General features: G+C 40.5%; 1 long non-coding RNA gene across 1 annotated transcript in view; it reads left to right on the forward strand.

Moving 5' to 3' along the window:
* The window catches only part of LOC103387469 (uncharacterized), a 37,655-nt gene extending 20,830 nt beyond the window's left edge, over positions 1–16,825 (forward strand). Inside the window, exons 4-5 of the long non-coding RNA XR_003051274.1 lie at positions 14,167–14,218; positions 16,020–16,825. This is a non-coding gene — a long non-coding RNA (uncharacterized LOC103387469). The remainder of the gene's footprint in view (positions 1–14,166; positions 14,219–16,019) is intronic.
* Positions 16,826–17,880: the final 1,055 nt, after the last annotated feature.

Genomic DNA, 17,880 nt, shown 5'->3' on the forward strand with positions numbered 1-17,880 from the left:
TGAGCCACCGTCAGGCCAGGCCAGTCTCAATTAGGACTCATAAAATATAATCAAAACCTTAAACGCTGGGCAGCAATACTCAGGTGGTCAGCAGAGAACAGAGCACATCTTTGTGCTTCAAAGAGAGTTCGACTCATGCGTGAAACAGACACACCTTGTTCCAGTGGCTGAAATGTGTATCTCAGTCATATAAATCAACTCCAAAATCAACTGCCCTTAAAGTTGGTGCCTTTTGATCCGAGGATAAAGAATTAATTAAGTATAGGAAACTTAGATCCACACTTTCAAGTGTCACAACCCTGGACTGGGTTATTTCAAGAGTATAAGATGTCTGAGTGCTGATCTTCAGAAGATGCTGATAACCATCTGTGAGCCTAAAGGTTGTTTGTTTTCCACGAGCATCTCTCTCTCAGAGGAAAACTCATTGTTTGTTTTTGAAATCGGGTAATTAAAGCAGCTGAAAATTTGTACTTGTGTGTCGTCTGAGTCCTGGGGCAGGGATTAACATCGTTTAGCAGCGCAAAGTGTTTCCTGCCTCCTTGAAATAGAGCAGATAAAAAAACAACAACAAAAACATAGAAAGATGTGTTTGTGTCATGGAGATAAATAGAGAAAATAGCTTGTTAATGTTTAGCCATTGTTAAAGAAAACAATGCGGTAAATTGATCGTTCACACATTATTATTAGCTTTATCAGTTGAAACTGTACTTCAGTTACTGGTAAAGCTTAAAGGTAGAGTGACAATAACGTCCCGTTGACCCATAAACAAAATCTGTCAGTTCTTTTATTGGACTACAAGAAATATCTGGCCGGGTCGCTGCCCTCTGCTTGTATTTTCCCTTTCTTTTGATGGGATCTTTCTGGGTCTACACGTTCAATGATAAATAAACCATTTGGACCCCAGCAAAACAGCTGAAGGAGTGTAAAGAATGACCAAGTATCACATTATTAGTCCTTAATGTTGAACCACCATCCACAATTCATCGACCAAAATAATCAACCTTGCCACTTCCTCCCTTAATCCAAAGCAAAATGCCTTCTTTATCTCCAATTCAGCCTTCATTCTAACTGGTTACCATGTTTATAGAGATTCCTTCTTCTCTAACTAGAATTTAATAATGGAATTTCATTCTGATGTGCACTTTTTTGTGTGGTTATCATTCCTGTTGTTAAAAACAAACCACTGTTCTGAAAGATGGCTGCTAATCTGGCTTATTACAAACATTTTATAACAGTTGGAGTCAGTGTAACCAGTCCAACACAATGCTCTCAGATGTTTATTTGACAGACAGCTATTAAACAGAACAAGTCTGAATTTTAAGCAGTTGATGTTGAAATGACTAATTAATAATATTTATGTTGCCCACACGTCAAAACTGCTTGCTGCCATTAATCACATATTCTAAAGTGAAACAATTATGGCTACACCTGCGCTTGGATTGTGGTTTTAACACCAAAGTGACACACGATGCCCAAAGGTATTTGGAATGGCCATCGGTTTTTGACACGCATTACCGCGGTATTACAAGAACACGTCAAGCATGAACATATTTCCCATTTCGTCTGTACAACTTAAACAAAGACTTACATTATACCAAAAGAATTCTTCGACACTTGCTGGGCTGCAGTTGCCCCGGGCTGCACTCAGGGGTGACATCTCAACTCTCTGCTTTATTACACGTGCCTGTCAAGCCCTGGCTTTCCACCTCTGACTCAACCACAGCCACGAAGTGAGCCGTCGCAGCACAATCCCACTGTACAGACTTGCTCTCTGACAGGAAGTATTCTGTTAGAGACAGAGCGTTTGAAAACAGATCAAGGTGAGGCCTCAGATGGAGCATGCGATAAGTCATTTGAACTGATTCATAGCATAACTCACTTTGACATGCTGATGTGCATTCTGATAATATCTTCTACAAACTACAGAGTACGCAGTCATAAACTTTACAGGTTTACTGATGTGACAGAACAAGATATTTTTAAGGTGGAGACAGATGGGAATTAGGACCGGAATAAATTCACGACTGGTCGAATTTTACTGCTGTCAGAAGTCATGGGTACTCACTCCTCAAAATAATAATAATAAAGTTTGTTTGAATTTCTTTCATTCAAATCAAACATTACAAACATTTTTGCTTTGTTTTTTTCTGGCACAAAAATTGGCAATATTTTGCATGATCCCTGAAATATGGAGACAAAATAAACATATAGTTTATGTGTATAATAATAATAATAATAATAATAATAATAATAATAATAATAATAATAATAATAATAATAATAATAATAATAATAATAATAATAATAATAGTCCCTTATTCATCCTACTGGGGAAATTTGCAGTGTGAGCCTGTGTAACCCACACAATCTGTCACAGGAGTCGCCGTTCCTCTGGGGCTCAAGGCTAGGTCAGATGTGTAAGGCAAGCATAATACCTGCTACACTATGGAACCACTAAATGGACTTGAAATTGACCAAATCAGAATGCATATCATGTAAGGTCAAAGGTTAAGTTTAGTTAGGCTGAAGAATGAAAATGTAAACAAGGCTAAAAAGATGTGAAACTCGCAATGTTAGTCACGTCGCCTTAGGTTTTCTTGTGACATGTTCCAAGGTCAAAGACCTTTCTTGTATTTTTGGAGAAGTGCTTAGAACGCCTTGAAATCGTTGTTGTATTTTGTAACACAAACAAAACAGGCTTAGTCTGAGCGGTCCTTCACAGTACTGTCAATGTCTTCTAAAAGTACACAGATTACACACAGTTGAACATGTTCCTCATGTTCTTCCTCAGGAGGCTGGCGACTGAGTCTTTGCTATTGCTCTTATATAAAATGAACAAACACATGATATTGTTTATTATTTTATTTATATGACCACATATGAACATATGATATTGTCATGTTTTCCACAGTCTCTACATGGATGTACATTCTCTGCCTTGATTGTGAATCTGCACTGGTACTGGAGTCAGAGGGAAAGTTTATTTTTCCTCATACATTCTGGCACCTTCCCTCTGTCACAGGCTATTTTCTGCTCCACTGCAAATCCTAATTGATCGAGCTCCATCTTCGCTTTACATTACATGGCCAGATGACATCATTTGATACCGATATTTTGCGCCGCTTTCTCAGACTAATGTTGTTTTGCCAGCTTTGTGGCAGCCCTCGGTGTAGACAAAAGCATATGTACACAGAAACGGAGTGTACAAATGTTTAGACAATCGTTCCTTTAATTTAAAAATTTTCAGCTTGACTTAACCGCGGTGGAAGGTGCCAGTCGTTGAGGGATGGTGGCAGCAGTGCGCCGCTAAGACCCCTAGTGCTTACAGCTCACCTGACTGAGGAGGTTAAATCAGCAGTTAGGAGACAACGGTGTAATTCATGAGATAGCTGAAGATCAGGCTGTGCTCAGTCCTGGCATGTCTCAGAGGTTAGGGTTATACAACAAACTCACTGACTGAAGGGGTCGTGGAGCAGAGATACAATTCATTTCCACAGTCTCATCAGTGTCTGTCATTTTTGACAGATGGCAGTCGCATGTATATTATTTTTTATTCCTCTGGTGGAAAATGGTTACAAATGTTTAGATTAAGTTAAGTTTGTCATCTGTATATGTCAGTGGCCCTATTGTCTGTGTCTATATTGACGTCTTCTGATTGTTACCAGCACAGTGTAAATGAAGTGTGATGGGCAACCACAGCTTAGGGGTTTGGTGAAGAAGTAGTGAGACTGGAGAAGAAGTCTTACTCAGCCTCAGCCCCCCTCCCTGGCCCCCATTCCCCCTCCACTTATCTACGCACACTCTCCCTAATGAGTTGATTCCCAGAATAAAACATTTCATTGTTGTTTTTCAGTCATTTCAAGAATGTTGAATTTATGAAATTTTATACCCCGTGAGTGGAGTAAAATGTAAAGACACCAGTTAGAGTTTGTCCAAACAGTGGTCAACAGGCATTTCTCAACACTGAGGACTCGTATCCTTAACGCTCACAGCACCAGGAGAACATTTTCTCCCTGCATACCATCATCTTTCTTTTTAACAAGACGATTAAGACCCTCTCAAACATCCGTCACAGCAGCATTTATTGGCATTCGTTTCTTCAGGGTAGTACAGCAGCCTCCCAGAGGGGCTGCTAAATCAACCTTAAGACCTGGGACTAGTGCTTTAACCCCCTGACTACCTCTGCCCAACTCCTCCCCCTCTCAAAACTTGTCCTTTAGACATTCACTAATAAACAACAGGTCAGCACCTGCGATGGCAGGTGATTTATTTGACCCTGAACAGCCACGGCGAGTGCATGGTGAGGAGGTGGGAAGGAGAGCAGTAGACTAAGAGCTCCTCAGGAGAAAACCAGCTCCACCGCCCTGCAGGCCTGGAAGTCCACGCCCCACTGTAAAACACTTACCACCTGAGCGCTTCGGCCTCACATCTGACTTTTTCTTTTTTAGTTCTCCACTAAAAGACGACTAAACCGTTGACTTTATCACCATGCGCTCATAAAAGGCCTGAAGGATGAAATAATCACCAGTGTGCAGAGTGAGGGGGTTGTCGCGGTCTGGTCTCCGGTCAGTGACATCACTAAGCCTGTCCAACCACCGACAGACCCACTACCTGGGCCACCAAGGCATGGACCAATGATAAAGGATTAGAGCGCGTTTCCCCTGCATCTGTTTAATGGATTGGACAAATCAGACGGGGTTCAGTGCAGGATGTTGTCCAAGGACCTAAGTAGAGCTGAATTATTGAGTAACAGGAAATTAAAAAATTCCTGTAATGCCGATCCACTGCTCGAAGCAACTCTTTTGCATTCTGCGCTGCCCCTTCCCTGAACTCCAGCTGTCGGGGTTCCTTTTGTGTTATTTTTGTTGTTGCAAGCAAAACATCTCATAATGAGACGACGGTAGAACAGGGAGAAGAGTCATGCTATCCTAACTTTCATCACAATACCATTCCTGTTTTATTACATCATAACTCCCCTGTGTTGGAATGTTGCTCCTTAGTCCGATTTTACAGTTCGTGGTTTTTGTTGGAGCTGCTTTTAGATTTGTGAAAGGTGTGTTGTGACATCTTCTTTAAAGAAACTGTATCCACATATTGTGAAATTGTCTTTCTTCTCTAATTATTTACAATTCAAGCACTAATGGTTAAATGAGCTTTTTTTAAGAATATTTAATTTTAGGTGATATTTGTGATGTTTCAAAGATTTACGCAAGAGTATTTTTAATGTTTTCAAATTTAAATTGTTTCCCTAATTAGAAGTATAATGCCAGTTCTTAGTGTAACTCTGATTTGTCTCTTTGGCTTTTTCTCCTGAGCTGTTAATTCCTTACATAATACAGTTGTTATCTACGCGATTCTCTGTTTCAAAAATCACTCGAGAAATTACACTCAACCTTTTTCTTCAATTACAAAAACATGTTTTTTTTTTATTTATTTAGCCCAATATTTTACCTCATTGCTTCATCTTGTTTGCCAAAGAATGTAATAATTTCTTAAGCATATTTTCTCAACGTGAATAAAAATCTAAATTCCTAAGGGGTTAACACGATAAAAGTCAGCCAATCGTATTCATGTAATGTGAAAAGGCAGAGAGTTATTACAGCCCGTGGGACCCCTGAGTGAGAGTGTTGGCTTTTATGTGGGCATTTTTATGAATTATGGGAACACATTACACAACCACCAATAAGTTAGATCAGACGGCGTCTGTAAAAGTGTAAGCATGTGTGAACAGATCGAGAACAGAGGTATCAAACTGTGACCACGGGCCAGCCCAAGCCTTTTATACCGAGTAACATCAAATGTCAAATATTAACTAACAGAGGGAATATTACAGGTACATTACTTAATATTTCAGCAGCATGTGGTAGCTGTTAAAGCAGCACCGCTAATGTGCCCAAGCCGGCTGCTCTCATCAGCACAATGGCTGCGATCGTGGAGAACACGCAGGTCTATTTGTTCAAACCTTAGATCACTTAAACGCTGCGCGAGGAGATGGTGAGTTAACTGCCTCTGCTCACACTGACTCACTGACAAAAAGGCTCTGCAGCTGGAGTAACGTATATGCACCATCAGTCCTCTGTTACCTCATTTTAAACCTACACACATCAGGGTCATGACGCTTTAGCAGTTCATTTGTTTTAACCACGCTCGACCACCAGATGGGTGGAGTTTACTCAACAGGAATATTCCAGACAGTTACAAAGTGTTTGTGCCACACTTCTTTTCCAGTACGAAATGTCAAAACATTTTGGTAAAGCTCTGTTAATGTTTCATCCCGCTGACCTCAGGACGAGACTGAAGTCATCAGGAAGATTAAACAGTGACACTAGACACAAATCTGCCACAGTCGGGTTTTCTTTTTTAAATTTAAGGTCACCACCAACACCACAACTAACAGAGTCCAGGGAGTGTGCGTGTTGTTTTTTCCTCCGATGGATAAATATGGAGAGGCTTTACAGACTTAATTTTCCTAATGTAGAAAGGGCATGTCCTTTTTAGTTGTTGCATTAAAACAAAAGGTGGAGAATGTTGAACAACAATCAGATGTTTGAAATAACAATCATAGTGTTTCTTTCTGTGTAGCCTCATAAATCTCTTACATCAGGCTTCCCTTGGCCCATTGGAAGTATAAGGCACATGATCAAAAATATTCAGACGTTCGAGGATGTTGCAAATCCCTGCATATAAATGTACTAACTATACTGTAATTGAATTATACATTATCTTAGCAGGGTAACAGTTTTGTAAACTCAATCCCTTTAAAAGCAAATTAAGACAAAAAGTAAGACTTGACGATATGATGTTTGGCAGAGAACTTGCAGATGCCAACAGACGAAGGTCCAGACGTCCTTATAAGCGTTGTTTACGCATATCCCAGTTTTTACCTGTGCTTCATTATCTAATATTTTCTGAATTTGCACATATTCTAAAATAATACATTTCTTATTGAAGGGATTAGCCTGGCAAGAAGGAAAATGTCTCCCAAGATACTGTATGTAGACGTTGCAGCCAAGCCTTAGGATGAGTGACTTCACTCTTACATTAGCACTTCTTCAGATTCATTGCAGCAGGTGGATGTAAAGGTAACAGTTGTCCAGAGTCTCCTTGTTGTTCCGTACAGTAACCTTGGTTTGATGGTGATGTGCAACATCCTGCTTAGATCTTAAAGAATCTGTGAAAGGTAGAGATGCAGCATCAGTATCTTGTCACATACTGGTGGATGCTTTTGCTCATATCAGCTTTTGATACATATATATTTTATATATATTGGTACTTTAACGGTAAATTAGCAAAAGGCATTTAATACACAAATGGGAATTTAACTAACTCATATAAAACTGTGATTTATTCTTATAAGAACTTTACCTCAACTTTTTCTCTCACTCTTCTTATTTACTATATTTATTAGAAGAACTTCCCATAAAGAATCCTGACAGTTGACACTGTCCTGAAAGCTGGGTTGTATGTGCATGATGGCAGTAATGCAGTTATTTTTCTCCTCTCTGTCACAGACGTGAGGACTGGAGTGGAGTCTGAGTTGTGTTTGAAAGGTGTTAAACCTGCTGAGACTCTTTAATTTCCCCCCTCTTCAGCAGCATGAGCGATGGTTCAAAGGGTGACTCTCTGACAGGGCATGTGATCGCTCCTCCGTCCTTTATCTGTCTCTGCACATTAGCACGTAAATGAGGCTGCACTTTGGGTTTTTTGGAGCTGAAGCGTGCTCATTGTAAACAGCAGTTGTACTGTTATCGTTTCTGGACAGATTTCTGACATTCTAACACCTCCATTTCATTAACATTCAAAAGGCCTGGGAGTTTGACACTGCCTCTGTTCAGACAGACTGTTGAATACTTTGCTGTGTAGGATTCTATACAAAATACTACTGTATAGACGGGGCCGAATAAGCACTGAGGAGTAGATGGATGGTTGTTTAAATGAATAAGTTGTTGTATTTATACTGTATGTCGATGACAAACGATTGTCTCCTGACTCACTAATACATGGTGATTACCAAGTCTACTTTAAATCACAGTCTTCTCCCTGTAGTCTCCCATTGTTTCTGCCGTATCTTCAGAGATGATGGACTTACTGTCAGAGTCAGTTCTTGGGGCTACTTGTTATATTTCTCCCAGACCATCTGTGAGTCCTAGTTTTTGGGAATTCATGTCGTTTAATTAATGAGCATGGATCCAACATTGTTTGTGTAATTAGCTACAGTGCTATATTGAATGTGGTTTTGCATGTGGATGTTGATGTGTATGCTGGAGTGTGTTCTCAGGCCTACAGTGGGGTGACTGCTGGGTTTGAAATGCCATTGTGATTCAAGCGGAGCTTATCGCATGGGAGAGAACTGGCAGCCTCTTAAAAGGTATTATATGTGCTCTCCTTCTCCTTGCCTGTGTCTGACAGGAGCCCTTGGGATGAAAGGGAAAAGCAGTGGAAAAAGAGACATCGGTTCCCGACATGGGGAAGTCTTTGTTTCTATTCTCTCCATACCAAGTCTCTCCAGGAATCCTAATTTTCACCATTCACCTACCTATGGGCAGATAAAAGCTGCTTGAAGGGGGGGATTTCCTCAATTGAGACAGCTTGTAACCAGTCTGCATGAGGGGGGAGCCACACAAAGCTTTGGAGTGAGAGGAGGTTGGAGCAAGGATTTCGAATCGCTTTGAATCTAGCGAGCGATTGTAAAGGACTTTTTCACAGAGACTGATGTCAGACCTGGCTACCAATCTTTAAGCTCAGCGTCTGTGGGAGAGGAACAGGGACACACGACACGAAGATCTCCACAAATCCTGAAAAATTCCCAAGAAACGAAAGCCATTGTGTTGACAATACCTGTAGTGGGTAGAGAGGTACGCGGCCATTCCAGTAGCTTCTGCGACGTACTAGTGGTTTCAGAGGGAGTAAGAGGTGAAGGGAAGGGAAACTAGTCAGTTACTGGGCGTCTGTCCAGTATAGGTGTGGGCAACAGACACCCTCTCTGCACTTACTTAACCTGGACTTAAAACTAATTCTTTTTTTAATCGTTTTAGGGTTGGCTCAGGAAACCCCTGATTGTAAATCCTCCAGCTCAAGGCCTAGAGTTCTGGAGAAACTCCCATTGTGCCTTGAGCACTCTCCCTCTCTTTTTCCTTCTCTCTTTTTCTCTTTCTCTCGCTCTGTCTGCGTACAGTATATATATATATATATATTCCCATTTTATTATATTGCAAAGTGCACAATATTTCACTTGCCTCACTTTTGTTAATTGTTTATCTTTACTCTAAAAGAATTGAAATCTTGTATATACATGTATGGATACTGGAGATTTAGGAGGACAGGTTGAAAACTGTAGTTGAGTTATGCAAAATACAGTCAATGAAATAATACCACATAATATTTCACTGCATGTTTCACTCCATTATTGTTGTTTTGGAGAGGCCAGGCGAAGACATTGATGTCCACGTTGCAGACATTGTCCTTAATGTTGCTGTCTGGTCCATGCCAGGCTGGGTGGGGGGGTGTTCATGGGAGGTGTTAACTTCTAATGGCTTTCTCTGCCACAGCTCTGACATCTGCAGGGCTCCCAGCAAAAAAAGAAAAAAAAGAGTGAGGCCTTTTTGAAAAATTAATGGAGCTGAATGCATCTCACAGCGAGGAGGGGCCTGGATTAATCAGCATATTAAGGACTAGCTCCGGATTGGAAATAATTATTGGAGCTGACAAGGTGCAGAGGTGCCAGTGCCAGCTCCTTTCAGGAATGCATTTTAAAAAGCAGTTTAAAAAGCCTTCAGATGTTGGCATTATCTCGCGTGACCAAATTAGGAGCAAATGAGAAAAGTTTATCTGGCATTTTGGAGCATTGAAAGAGCTTAGGCTTTATAAATTATACAGTGTGTGTGTGTGTGGGTGCATGTGTGTGTTCTCATGTGTATGTGCTCTAATGTGCGCAAAAAAGTCCAAATGTGCCTGCTCGGTGTGAGGAGAAGACATGCAGTCACTAAGAATTATGGGTAAATCTTTTAACAAAAACCATAGGTTTTACTGTAGATTAATGGGGAGTTGTCCTTTTTTTTTTTTTTTTTCTTGCCAGAGTAACTGCACTCGAATGCATCAGGGCTTTATATAAATGGGCCCTTGAATCTATCACACTGTTTGTGCGAATGAAAAGTGAATTTCTGTGAGAGAGCCAGACGGTAAACTGATTACTGTTGACCAGCCATGAAACGCATGAAGAAGTGGGAAGAGACATGATTTAATAAGAAGCGTTTATTTCTGCCTTTCAGAAATAATCCCCCATAATTTCTCCCGTGAAGTGATTTGTCTAGAACTCTCACTTATCATTATTAGCCTCCAGTTTCCAGACATTTTTCAGATAAAGGCTGTCTGCATCTTAACTACTTCATGTAAATTACAGATGCAGGCCAAAATATAATAAATTAGTGTTGTTGTGTATTCGTGTAAAACTTTTTTATGGATAAACCAAGAACCTCTTGTAGCAATGACTTGACACAGAAGAGTCTGAATTAAATTTATATTTATTATTTGTTTATTTATTTATTCATTTATTTTTTGTAATGTACCTCTAATGTTAGACAACAGAAAAGAGAAATAGAATAGAATAGAATAGAATAGAATATGCATCTTGTATTTAAAGTTTTTATAGCAGGGGTCTGAGATTCAAATGAGCTGAGAGCCACATCAGTGTTGGAGTTCAATACAAACTCTGCAGATATCCAGTCTCTGCTCTGGACATTTTATAAAGAACCTACTCACAGGTGAAAATGTTAGTAATTATAGTTAATTATAGTTAATATTTTCAGGCTGGAGTTTTTATCAGCGGCTCATACAGATGTTTCACTCATTGTAATCTGACGATAGTAAACCTGGGACGTTGTTATATTTATGTTGGACTCTGAACAAACATTTGGTAAACACTGCGCTGCACTTTTATTTGCAGTGGCAACAATGGACTAATCATTACTTAACTTTGCTGCTACAGTTAGTGATTTTATTTACCTTTTACATTCCTTTTAACAAAACTACAGTATATTGTGCGTAGCGAGCGATTTGAAGTTCGACGCGCGGTTCTGTGGAGCAGTCATACAACTCTGCCCTCAAAGCAAACAGTAAAAAAGACCGAATGGATTAACAGTAAAAATGTTGCTGATATGAAGACTGCACCCTGCAAAAGGAGGTGGTTCACCACATCAAAAGAAGGAGCGTGAGGAATGCCAAATGTTTGGCCACACGTTTGATCTTTAGAGCCCTCCATCAGATATGGAACCTGGGATAGAGATCTCCATCATGGCTGTTAGTCTCTTTTAAATGCAGTGGCTCTTCAGGTTATTGCAACACACTCAGTGACCAATGGGAGGGGCCGAGTGGCAGCAATCAATCTCTACAATCTGTGCACGCTACAGTGATTGAGTCGCACTCTTTGGACAGCAGTTTTTTTTTTTTTTACTTCAGCCAGTATCAGTGTAAGTCAGCCACCTTGAATATTACCTCTGCTCTGTGGCGGTGTAATTACACGAAGCACGATTAAAGAAAACAGGTGGATTTGAAGATGCAATCATGATTTGTGATACACTCAATACATGGATTCAAAATTGATTTAGTATTTCCAGGGCTGGTATACCAAGAACTATATTGGCAGAAAGGCTCCTAAATTGAAAAAAAAAAAAAAATCGCAACAAGATCATCTTAATTACCTTGAAATTACATTCACATTTTATAATGCAGATATCAGAGATTGACGTCAAGAAGATATTCAACGTTTTTATCCAGCAGTGCAGTTGCTGATCGACAGAGATAGCACAATACAGTTGAACTTGTTTTCATAAACCTTATCAGTGAATTTGCATTTGTAGATTGTTGGACTGTAATACTAGAGATGAGACAGATGGCCGTTTACAACAGGGAAGCTCCAGGTGTGATATTCAGGAATTTTTGTGTTAGTTCTGGTAAACAGAGCACATTGGTTCCCTGCCCGAATGAAGGAACTGCCACAACGGCACAGGTCAAGTGAAGGAGAAAAGTCAAGGTAAAAAAAAAACTACGCCCACATGTGTAACTACTGTATAACTGCATGAGCCGACGCTTAGTCATTTTTAAGACAAACTGCTTCTGCGCTCCCCTTGTCACACATCACAGTCAGACAAGCCGTTGTTGTGAACTCAGCCTGACTTTTCACCTCTGTTTAAAAAGAAGCCGCCTATCAAGACGCATTTTGACAAAGCCCAGAAATGGATGACAAAAACCTTCCCTGAGAGATGCTTTTAATAAAGTGAGATCCTACACTGACAGAACACGTATGCATAAAAGTGTTTTATGTGCAAACTAAATCTGAAAAACATTAGACATTGTCTTTAAATTAAAGCCTGATGGTTGAAAAAAAATGACGCCTGAAGAAATCGACAAACTTCACAAAAGTGGGCGTTGCGGAGAGAATTGTAAGGCCTGTCATTACAGCACCTCACGCCTAGTATTGCCCCCCCGCCCGCCTCCCTATCTGAAGAGCAGCCCATCTCTGCTCTGTAGGAACAGCCTCAGGCACAGCATTCTGGGTAATGTTCCAAGACACCTTTTTGTTTGTATTCAAAAGCGATGCAAGTTCGTTTGTTTGTGAAAATTATTTGATTTTGATTTTTTTTTTACATATGACGTTACTATGGAACACACATCGTTCCATACAACAACAGACACTGATGTCATGTAGAGGTGTAAAGGTCAGATTTGATAACAAATGGTCATCGAGTCACATTGCAAAAGTAGCTAAAGTCTCTGAAATACCTCAAGCTAAGCTCGGAAATAAAATGTAAACAAAAGTAAAATCCATATGGCAATAATTAAATATAGACTAATAATAACTTAAAGGTAAACAACACAAGTAGACATTTTAGCCCAAATATAACAAATCTTGAGAAGACGCCTCCCTGAAAGGTTCTTTAACTTTGTACGTAGAAATGATGAACAAGACTTTCTTAACAAATTTATGGGAGATGGCGCCGTACCCAGAAAACACCTCGGGTCGAGGACGTCGTAAACCGAGGATCTCCTGTATCTACCAGAGAAAAGGTTTATTGTTTTAATCACATTTTTCAGCTGAGTCATTAATGATATTAATCTGTGGTCTACGGGACGTTATCAGTTTATTAACTTTTACTGGTTTAGGAACTCCTGCAAAAAATCATTTTCTGTAAAAAAAAAAAAAAAAACACATGAAAAAATGTCTGCATGTAAACCATCTGCTCTTTACTCATAAAAGTCTGCAATTAAACCTTCCTCGGGCTGTCAGGGAAGACTTCAGCACGGGGTCAAGGGTCCTACAACTGGCACTGTTGGGTGCCGCCAGGGTGCTGATGGTACAGTATAGTGCAGGAGCAGAGCTGTGATAAAGGGCAGCTGCCAGAGATTTAATGAGGGAGCAGGGGGACGTGGCCCCCCCACAGCATCACATCCCCACTTATTGCTACCACTAATCCCTGCAGAGACGGTGCTGTACTCACAATTGTTCCTTCCCGCCATGTGGCGAAATATTCCAGCAACACTTTCTCACACCAGCTAGCTGTTCACAGCCGTTATGATACGCTGCCACACACACACACACACACACACACACCAGAACAGGCTGGCAGATGAAAGGATGAGATGCTCTCACAGGTGATTGATCTGTGTGTCTGACCTGGTCTTTGATTGTTGTTTCACCACAGCTACTCCCTCCAGTTTGGAAGTAAGAATGTGGATCAGTGGTGTTAAAAAAAAGCCTTGTACCCATTACTTTTCAGTGAAAAACTAGCATTGACCTCTTCCTGTTGAGCAGCAGGAGAGTGAGTGGTCCTGCATTTTCTTTGCTGGTGTTAAAGGTTTAGACGGAGCCGTCACTAGGCTTCTGTCGTGTTCAAATGACCTCGGTTCTTCAAGGAAATCTTAATTGGCTCTACCTGTAAAGTGTGATCTGTGAGCTGCCTCCTCGCTTGTTTTTCACAACAGTCGATAACAGGGATATTTCCTCACCTATCGACCCTCCCGGGGATGTTGCCCTGCATGTCTTCTCAAAAAGCACCTAGCCTTATGTACTGTACATACGCCTGTTATTCTAACTCGTCAAACACAGTAGATATGCTTATACCATAATTCTGCAATGACTTCTGCTCATATTTTAATGGGTTCTCTTTACAGAAGCTGTGAAGGTGTTGTATTTGTTGCACTGCACGAGAATGGCCACTTCAGTGTAAGACATTTCTCCCTTATATAGGACAAGTCCTTATACACAATGAAAATAAATCTGCAAAATTCTTTGGTGTATAAGGACTTGTCCTTATATATAATGAATGAAAATAAATCTGCAAAATTCTTTGTAAATAATTATCTATAATTAATTATTGTTTGAAAATTAAATGGCAATATTTGACACAAAAAGACGATTTTTAAATGGAGCAAATTATTATATTATTGTTTAACTTTGTGTCACTTGCTACACCGTTTGTAAGTACAAGGACTGTTAGTTATCATTAGCTCCAGTGTCTGCGCTGCATTTTGTTGATAGCTTTGCAATCACACTATAATCCAAGCTGTTTAAAATAAAATTCCAACTCGTCCTTCATCACTGTTCACTAATGCAATTTAATGCACCCTAGCAATGTAACCTATAGATGCATTACCACCACCCACTGGGCTGTCTGAACCAAAAATGAGAGAACTGAGAAGGTGAAATAAAATAGTTTTTTGTTTGTGTTTTGTCTGTAAATAATTCTGACATAAACACTTTGAAGTCCCAGCTGTAGTATATATTTGCATGCCTCTATTGTGTGAGCTGTGATGTTAGAGCTCATCCCAAACTGTAAATCCAGGCCATATCACATTTAAATGGTCCAACATATGGGAATTGATTTGCAAGTGAAACTCCCAGGCATGAAAAATCCAAACCACCCTCCACAAAAACATTCCACATGAGTTTAGTGGTCAGGAGGAGAGGGAGCACTTGCACCGCTACAGATCCTCAAAGGTAATGGGTCTAGCAGCGATGTCGAAGCCAGTGCTGGTGAAACATCTCAATATGTTCGCATGAGTGCACAATTAACATGAGCCATTTAAAATATACACATGTACATCACAATCACGTTCATCCCCTGCCTGGAGCTGGCTGTGTTTTTCGAAGCAGTGATGCTTATTCTCCTTGTCTGGATAATAATTTACAGACTCGCTGTCTCACAGTGTACACTCATTCCTGGCCTTAAGTTGATACTTTAGTCTCGGTGGGACTCCGGGGCAGCGGAAACAGAATCTTTATGATTCCCTTTTCCTCCATATGCTTTTGTTTTTTAGCAGCTACCTCTGCCTGGGAATTCACCCCGTCATGTCGGGACAAAGGGGGCATTTTATTCATAGTTCAGAAGATATGCCAATACATGTGGTGCTTTCCACCTGCCCGACACACATGCTCTCTGATCCAGACGCTCCCGGCATTTTCTGAACTGCTATATGAGCAAAAGTATTATTATGGCTATGGAGGTTAAAATAACCAGAACTAGAGTATAGGGATTAAATATCTCTTAACACATTTAACGTAAAGCTGCGCCTGAAACTACCTGCTGCATACACTGTACCTAAGGCATTGACGGATGTGATAATAAGCTGCTCTGTTACACACTGTGGTAATAGAGGTAGACCACAAATGAGACGAGGACTCTCAGAAAAGTAGCTGCACCTTTATGACACGACATACGGCTTACAACACTGACCTCCTGCAACTGATCAACTGACCACACAGAAATGCAACACTGCAACACTGTACCATAGCTTTTAGCCAAAGATTATCACTATTATCATTACAAATCAAATATCACAAATTAAAAATATTACTACAAGTGCCATGCAACATTCTTGCAATTATTTTGTCATTCCAAAAAAATATTTTTGTAGTTAATCATGTGCATTTTTCCACACTGTACAAATCCAGTGTAGGTTGATTTTATGACCCAAGACATTTTATTAACCTCATCCTTTAATATATTTTATTGTTGTCCTTGCAGAAGTCATCCTATCTTTTCCTGTGGCTGATTTCTGAACGACAGTAAAGACCTTCCCTGGAGAGACAGAGAGACAGAGAGGTAGGTGACTCTCACTACAAACACCGTTCTTTCACAAAGGCTACATTCCCAAACACAGCATCATCTTGTAAGGAACTGATTAATACTAAAAAACATTACTTAATCTTAATAGGCTCCGCAAGGCATTAAAAACACATCAGGTGGTTTGTTTGAAACAGCAAGTCACTCTGACCAGAAGGACCTTTCACTACTGGAAGGTCCTGGGGATCTTAGACAAGCAAAAACAGCTGCATATATATATCAACTGTACTTTACTGTTCCCCTGTGATGGCTTCAACCAGGCATCGATGACTTACATAAAAAGCTGCTGGTAAAATCTCCAGAGTGAAAATGTTACCAAAAAAAAAAAAAAAACCCTACAAACTACAGGTGCTTCCTTTTGACCTCCACAGTTCTATTTTTGGAACCAGATGGTTAAATTGTTTCTATATAAAGCTGATAAGTACATTAGAGTTATCTCAAGTGTACTTTTCTAAACCTACGCCTCTTCAGTTATCTTGCCTTTGGCCAGAAGTGTCTTATACGGGAGTGACTATGAAAAAAATAATTCAATTTCAGTCGGATCTTTTCAGTTTTATTTTGATGGAGTGAATGAACTTTACATCTAAATACAGGTTTAAATATATTGTATTAATTGTAAAATGTAAGAAATCTAAAGGCGTCACATGATGAGGCTGTGGTGGAAACAGGCGAACATGCTGCTGCTGCTGCTGCTGCTGTTGCTGTTGTTGTTGTTGCTGCTGCTGCTGTTGTTGTTGCTGCTGCTGCTGCTGTTGTTGTTGCTGCTGCTGCTGTTGTTGTTGCTGCTGCTGCTGTTGTTGTTGCTGCTGCTGCTGTTGTTGTTGCTGCTGCTGCTGCTGCTGCCGCCGCTGCCCCATCATCTTTGACAAATGGAGCAGAGATAGAAAGGCCTCTTTGAGTGAGTTGTAACTTTCGGCAGCCCCTCACAGGTGTGGGTGATCTTTCATCCTCCTCCTCCTCCTCCTCCTCCTCCTCCTCTTCCTTCTGCTCTGCCTCCACGTCCTATCACTGGCCTCCATCAAAAGTGAACGTGGTGCCTCAGGTTCAGATTAGCTCCACTTTGACAGACCAAAGAACTGCCCTCCTCCTCCTCCCCCTGCCCCTCTTCACCTCACCTCACACATCTCCTACAACAGGGGAAATTAGGGTTAGTTTAGGAGATCTTACAGCGCCACTAAACACCGCCCCAGATCGCTCACTGATTACTCTGGTCGCTCCATTGTGCCCCACCACCATCACCTCCACTCCCCTTCAGTTATCTTTTGCTTTTGGCCAGAAGCAGCTTTCCTACACCCCCCTCCCCTCACTCACACACGGAAAATCCTCCCTCCAGCTTGTCCAGATAAAACACATAGCTAACTTATTGTGGACACTCAGTCCAGTTCATCAGTTCAGATTCTTGCCTTGTCATAATGTTTACTTTGTTTTTTTTTTCTTTTAAAAAAAACACATACAGTTAATGTTTTGCCTAATTGTGGATTCAAACCAGCAGTTGTGCCGTGTCTGTGACACACTGTAAGAGCCTTTTTACTGGTTATTATCCCAGGCTCCAGTGGAAACAGATTTGCCATGAAGTAATGGATGACTCTGATCTTCAAATTATTACACACAAAAGACAGGGTTATGTGAAACAACTTGATTTTCTGAAATGAACCCTCACAGGGTATGTATTAACAAAAAGCCCCTTTTAGGCAGTTCTCGCACAGCAATTATAGATGATCAACCTTTGTGGCAAAATGCTTAAACGCCAGTGGTTGGATGA

This window comes from Cynoglossus semilaevis, chromosome 12 (genome assembly GCF_000523025.1).
Source record: "Cynoglossus semilaevis isolate Cse_v1.0 chromosome 12, Cse_v1.0, whole genome shotgun sequence".
In the NCBI taxonomy this organism is placed as follows: domain Eukaryota; kingdom Metazoa; phylum Chordata; class Actinopteri; order Pleuronectiformes; family Cynoglossidae; genus Cynoglossus; species Cynoglossus semilaevis.